Source organism: Tympanuchus pallidicinctus, unplaced genomic scaffold (genome assembly GCF_026119805.1).
Source record: "Tympanuchus pallidicinctus isolate F22 unplaced genomic scaffold, pur_lepc_1.0 scaffold3, whole genome shotgun sequence".
NCBI lineage: Eukaryota > Metazoa > Chordata > Aves > Galliformes > Phasianidae > Tympanuchus > Tympanuchus pallidicinctus.
The window spans coordinates 62,701,427-62,708,675 of NW_026294747.1; the positions used below are offsets into that span (position 1 = coordinate 62,701,427).

At 44.1% G+C, this 7,249-nt stretch overlaps 1 long non-coding RNA gene across 1 annotated transcript; it reads right to left on the bottom strand.

The window, feature by feature from the left end:
- Positions 1-4,789: 4,789 nt before the first annotated feature.
- On the bottom strand, positions 4,790-6,976 carry LOC128085954 (uncharacterized). The gene is made up of 3 exons (XR_008209178.1): positions 6,860-6,976; positions 6,653-6,781; positions 4,790-5,750 (listed from the first exon to the last, which is right to left on the bottom strand). It is a non-coding gene; the product is annotated as an uncharacterized LOC128085954 (long non-coding RNA).
- Between the last annotated feature and the right edge of the window lie 273 nt (positions 6,977-7,249).

Here is a 7,249-nt window from a genome sequence, read left to right on the forward strand (position 1 = left end):
TCCTTTGACTGGTAGGGCTGAAAACAGTTCAGCCTCTATTCTCTGAGAGATCTGAGATTTTTTGCAGGGAAGAACACAAATATTCTTTATTAGATTTCTTCCTCCATTAAAGTTCTTCTATCCTTTGTTACCTCAGCTCTATGGCATGGTAACCCCACTCTACGACTCTCACTGTGTCCTGAGGTTTTCTTCTGAACTTTGTCTCTTCCAAATAACACAGAAAAACTCACTCTGGTTTTGTGCCAGAGCTTTTGCTCTGAGTTTACAACGGCAAGGTGCATTCACACTGCCTTCTCTTTCCTTTCTTTTGAGGGTAAACATATAAATCAAGGGAGGAGCACTTAGTGCTGGGCACTGGCTTGCTTGAATCGTTTGTGAACCATGTACTTCGACCGATGGGGGCTTTGCAACAAGACACAATGTTCCTTGTCCTTTTGGGTTTTGGATATTGCCAAATCTTATGCTGAACACATCAAGGAGTTCAAACGTATTGCAGAGAAGGCCGAGAAATGATAGACCTGGCTGCGAAAGATCTACATGGGCAAAAGCTATCTGATGTTTTAGACACTCTTTCATGCATGAGACAGTGATAGAAAACGTCTTTAATAGCAGTGAAAACCAGAAAGATCCAAAATGGTAATTATGCACAGAAATATGGCAAGCGTAATTCAATCAGTGGAACAACTTCACTAAGGAAATAGATTCTCCATCTAAGAAGATTTATCCTGCAGATGAAAGAGGTTGTAATAATCTCCTGTCACTCCCATCCAGTCAGCACCACATGCCATGGCATATGGTCCTTGTTGTATGACTGGAGACCAGTTGCAGAATGATTCAGTTGCTATCCGAAACGTCGCCTTGCTTACATTATCAAAATCAGGACCAGATGCTTTCTTCAGTATATATTGTGGCCCAGCTCCAAGATGTAGAGTTTAAAATGGTTAAAAGGTTGGAAGGGAGCTCCTAGAGGAGGGCTCTGATCAACCTCCTGTCAGAAGCAGGTTTGGGTCTGAGATCAGACCGGATTGCTCACTGTGTTGCACAGTTGGGCCAAGATGACCTCCAGGAATGGCTGAATCTTGAAAACCTCCATAAACCAAGCAGCTTCTTCTGGCAACCTGTCTCAGTGTTTGACTGATATATAGAAAACTGTAGGGTGAAACAAGTCTTCTAATTTGGTAGACACCTTCATGGGCAGCAGGGCAGCTTCCTAGTCAGGAGTGCAGTCTTCTCATTAGTCCCACAGTGTTTGTTAGCAGGTTATCTGCTGCTTGTATCTTAAATTAAATTCTCATATTCCTCCGTTACTCCAATAGCGTGGCAGATTCACCACTGCTAAAAACACCACCTGTATTTCCAGGTTGAGCAATTACTGGGAGAATTAATTTCTTTAATTAGAGAGAATGTTGTAACAAGCCCCCAGGAACATAATACCTGTATCAGGTCTGACAAAGAGTCCGAGTCTAAAGGAGGGAGATACAGTTGATAAAGTACTGCTTCTACTGCTTCTTGCTTGACCTAATTATTTTAACGATGTGGGAAACAAGAGGAAATAAAGTAGCAAATCTGGAGTGGAAACGAGCATTAGCAGGCAGTCAGTTGGCAGTTCATTCACCTTGAGGGCAGCTACTCCATCAAATTCAGAGATTAGTACAAGCCATATCCTTTGCAGATTTACTCTCAGTCACCCATCACTCTAAAACCTTATTTGCGCTCAGTTCTGCAATAAGAGGTTAAGGAAACTCAATCATTTGTGTCAGAGCTTCTTTCAAAGACATTTGTGGTTCTGGACAATATTATTATTACCTACATCTGTCTCATATCCCTGAGCAGGAGGCACAGCTCTGTGTAAAATACCTTAAATGTTATTGCACCTATAAAAATGCTGTACTGATTGCAGTGTGATGTACAGCCACTTGTATTCAGTGAAATATCATGTGCTGTCATAGTGCAGCCAGAGAACAAGATTTACACAGCACTCATCAAAGGGAGGAGCAGTACACTGGAAAAGATCGTGTGAGTCCAGTTCTTAGATATGGATAACAGGCTGCAGAGACGCAGGCTGAACTCACTGGCTACAGAAGTGGGGTGAGACCCATGTTTTTTACTCAGGTTGGGACAGGCATATGAAACTCCCTTAAAGTAGAAGGGAAAGGAACCAGCAGGTGCATGATTCGGATGGCAGATCTTGGATATCCACCTCAGGTGCAATGTGTTATACACTAATCCCCGCTGGTATATCAGCAAGGAGAGCATGGAGTGACTGCTTTGAGGCTGATATCTATCACATAGACACTGTTTGGTCAGATGAATTCAGCCTGGGATCCAGCAGGAATCCAAAGAGCCTTTGAGGCAGGAATTCATCCAAAACTAAATGCTAGAGATACACAAACACAAAGTGTCCCACATTCCTTTTTTTTTTTTCCCTGCAAGGAACTCCTCAAAATCATACCAGTGTTCAACTCACGAGTCTCAGACCAGCAGTTACTACAGCCAGTCCTATTCTCCCAAACTCCTGCCAGCATTGCCTTGCTGGCATGATGTGGAAAGAAGTGCACCCCAAATAGACCCACCATCATTGGGAATGCAATGGCACTGGCTCACTTTGTCATCTCAGAAATCACAGAATCATGGAATGTTTTAGTTTGGAAGAGATCTCCAGAGCTCATCTGACCCAATGAAGGTGATACAGCATTGCTGACATCTGGTTTTGTTTTTTTTTTTTTGACTGGGAGATTGTTGGCAGAATGGAGGACAATGGGTCCAGTTTTGCAGCTGAGAACCAGTATGAAAACCACTTTTGTTTTGAATTGACAGATTGCAGCCTGAGGTTTAAGTAACCATCTATCTATATAAAGGAGACAATTGTTAGAAACTACAGAAGAATCCACATCCATCCCTCAGTTCTGCAGCATACTCATAGGAACACAGAATCATTAAGGTTGGAAGAGACCACAAAGATCCAAAAGTCAACCACGAACTCATCTCTACCATGCCAACTAACCACATCCCTCAGTGCAAGATCTATCCTTGAGTCACTTCATAAAAACCATCCTGAGAAACACAAAGATAATGGCATTGTGATAAGAGCTGGTGGTGGTGAAGATGCAGAGAGGAAAGACATAAAATCAGCTTAAATATCACAAATTCTGTTTGGTTCAAGGTAGTATTGCATAGCTCTACTTTGTTTAATCATTGCAAAGTCACAAAGCCAGGAATCGTGGATTCACAGAATCATTTGAGTTGGAAGGGATCTTTAATGGCCATCTCCCCTGCAGTGAACAGGGACACCCACAGCTCCATCAGGTGCTCAGAGCCCCATCTACCTTCACCTTGAATGTCTCCATGGATGGGGCATCCACCACCTCTCTGGGCAGACCTCAGGTGGTCCAGATCAATTTTTTCTCTCCTCAAGACCACTCATCCAGCCCCACTCCTTCCTCCAAAATCCACAAGCTGCCAGGAAAAGAGAGCTGCAAGCAAGACTTGCAATGAAAAGCACCGTAAAGGACTGATGCCCAAAGGCTCAGAGCTTTATTATTAGGGATAGATGTGACATTTGACCCATCTTACACAACCATGCTCACAAATGCCCCTTTTCATCCTGGCCTGGAAAGCCTTGCTAGAACCAGTCCATCTCCTCAGGGCCAGGACAGGCATCAAGCATCGGTATGAAGCACAAAGGTTTGCCAAGGCATGTGGGATTTGTGGGGAGCAGGCAGTGGAAAAGGAGATGAGATAGCTTTGCGCAAGAGGAAGAAGAATGTCATTAAGAAATAAAGGGCCACCAATGGGAGCAGAGGGGAATGTTTAAAAAAAAAAAAAAAAAAAAAGGAAGGGAAAAATAATCAAAAGGCCTAAACATCCCCAGTTTGGTTGAGAAACTCAGCATAAAGGCGGCCTTTTTGGGAAAGAAAGACAAAGCTCTACCTCTTCTGGAATTCAGGGATACAGACGTCTCTTTTTGGGAATTGTTTACACCTGGACACCAGGGAGTGGATTGAACAGCCAAAAAAGACTGAGGTAACTTTGAAAAAGTCTGTGTTGGGACTGTGGGTTTTGTTTTATATTATTTGTTTATTTAATTTTTTTTTTTTTTTTTTTTTTTAATGAAGCAGCTAGTGTTTGAAGGGATTGAGCTTGGTGGGATCAAGGTACATTTTTAGGTTAGTGGTAGAGCTATTTATCATTTTTAAGACAAATTTGATTACCCTGATGGGAATTCGTGTCTTCGGGGAAAGCTGCCCAGTTGTCATATTAATCATTGCTTTTAGTGTTTTCATTAGGGTTTTGGTTTTTGGTTTAGTATGGGATATTCATTTTTTTTTTCCCCCCTTTTAATTTAGCTTTCAGTTGCCCCGGGGCTTTGGCCTGGTAACCTCTGCAGAGTGTTTTTCCTTCGGTCCCCTTCCAACCTCTGAGTTTCATTATTGCTGCTGCTGAAGATCTGCTGCTCCTTCCACTGATGGGGAACTGGTGTTCAAGGGATTCTTTCTTGGATGAAGAAGGGAAAGAATCTCAGAGGAAAAATGAACATTGACTGTTTCAACTATGGTGCATGTCACATTGATGTTCTTCCATAGGCCTCCATAGGACGCCACTGCTGGCATCTTCTATTGTGGTAACACCTCAATATATTCCAGGAGTGCCCTGTGCTAGGTAAGAGAAATCTGTGCATTTCTTGCCCAGAGAAGTTGTTCAGTTTCCTCTGATGGAAAAGGAAATCGTTGTCTTGGTGAAGACCACAGATCACTAAAAGGGGTCTAAAGGATATTCCAGTCTTTCATGGACATGGAAAGTCTACACCCAGGGACTCCTGCATCCAACACCAAAGCCTCCTGGTGAAGCTACTCCATCTGTGGGGAGGTGTGCACTGGGACGTTGTCTGTTATCCACCCCTGAGTGTCAGATGTGCCTTTCCTATCCGTGCTGCGGTGCAGCCAGGAGGTGTCCGTCCTGCTGAAGACTTGCTGTGTCCTGTTGTTGTTGACAGGTCACACTCTGCTCCAGCCCATGGAATTGGGTCATCCTCAGGTGACCCAAACCACTCACATCAGCAAGACACGTTCTCCCAAGCAAACTGAGGCAGCTGCAGGAAAGTCATCCCAGCCTCCATGTTAGGTGATTCATCCTAGATACTCAAGCACCACGTGAGGGTGAAATGAATCCATGGAGGATCCTGTCTCTCTTTGACCAGAATCTTGTGAGTGTCCAGAACTACCTTGGAAATTCTATCTGTATTTTAGACGGTGGAAGAAAGACAAAATCCCAAGTTAAATGAATTATGAGACAACAGTGTGTCACTATAGAAAAGAGTGAGAGCTGAGCAGTGAGGAGGTTTAAGATAACAGATTTACAGCCAGAGCAGCGTTTCATTGAAATCTGGGAATGCTAGGAAACATCACTGAGAAGTGCTGAATTTCATTTCAGCGCCATTCATTCAGTCCCATTTCATTTCAGTGATGTTTTAAATAATCCTTTTTGGTAAACAAAATGCATCTATCCGCTGTATTATTTTGATTCATTCAGATTTGACTTGTGTTTTACAGGCTGCTGCTTCCGAAGCCATTTGACATTTCTCACATTATATTTCACTTTATGACAAACTGTGATGTCGTGGCGTTTTCAAAATAAAAGCCCTCTGTGTCACCAAAATGAAGCAATTCACCAGTCTCGTAACAGACCAGGTCAGCATTATCAAAATGAAATACTGAGACAGGCTGTGAGATCAGCATTTTGTAATTTCTTTCCTGCAAAAAAGAAAGTTCTTCTTTGAACAGAATCAGTGATAAAAATGTTTAAATACCCAATAAATACAAAATTCTCGCTGGGAGCTACTAAATAACTAGTGGCAATTTAAGGGAATGTGGGGCAATTCTCAATAGCACAGAGGAGGAGGGAAAAAGGTAAGAAAACTACCAAATGGTTTCAATTCCTATCAATACCCAAATTCAGGAGATATGTAAGAAGTGCTGCAGTCAGTAAAGGTTGATCCCTCTCCTGACTGCATGTTTAATGAGTTGGCAGTTGGACTAGATGATCGTAGTGGTCTTTTCCAACCACAGTGATTCCATGATCTTAATTTCTAAGGACTCCAAAAGGCCCATAAACATCACTCTCAATGAATCAAAATACCAAATTGGAGCATTTAGATTGGGCCATGCCAGACTATAGATCCCTGTGCTAGGAGTCCCTATGCTGGCAGGAATTCTGTCTCCTTTCTCTTCCCACCACACAGCACCACATGGAGGGCAGACCCAGACTCAGCACCGGGTGAAGAGCTGGGGGGAAGCAGCAGCTCCCAGCTCTGCACATCGCTGCCTCTTCCCAGTGAAACTGAAGTGCTGCCGAGAAGAACATTGGCCTGAATTGGGAATGCAGAAACCCCAGTGTTGAGCATGGATGAAGGCAAGGGAGGACACCAAAGCCTCAGCCCCTTGGGTTGGAAGGGATCTCAGAGGTCATCCAGTGCCAAACCCTAAATCAGGCACCAGATCAGGGCACCCAGGGTCCCATCCAGCCCAGCCTTGAACGCCTCCAGGGATGGGGCATCCCTGCAGGGGTGAATAAACCTTAAGCTAAATGGAATCGGCCTCTTTGGAGGAGTTGCATCTGCTGTCATGACTGCAAAAGGAGCAAGGAGGTTTCTTACTTGTGCATCTTCAGTAAGTTTCTAGGGCCAGGGAAGGCAATGGGAAGGTGAGCACCCAGCTGCAGCAGGAGGGGAACAGAAGTGCCACCACGTGAGCTGCTCCGTCTCCCTGCACTTCACCCCTGCTCCCTGAAATGAGAACAGGAAAACAGTCAGTAAAGTTAACTAGTGGACGTATTTAAAAGAAATTAGAGGAAATGGACCCACATCCTGTGGAATTCACCCCTGCCAAAGTCTGCAAAGTCGAGTCCTGTGACCAGATTTAGAAAGGGAGCGGATAATTTAACGGCCAATAACATAGCTGAGCTGCAATGCCAGTGCACGCCCCGCAGTCCACAATAGTGAGGGTTATGTTTCTGCTTTGAATAGCTAAAAGCGCCTCTGTGACACAGGGCAGGAATGCAAGAGGCATCCCCCTGAATGCCTGCGTTACATTTTCAGACATGCAAATATTAATAGCGTTACAAGTATAGCAGCACAGGCACCCAGGAGACACAGGGCTGGGCAGTCCATGCAAGGCATTAGCAAAGCAGGAATCTGTCACCCCAGCTAAAGCTGCCTACAGTTAAGGTCGAAGCTCATTATCTCATGCTTCCC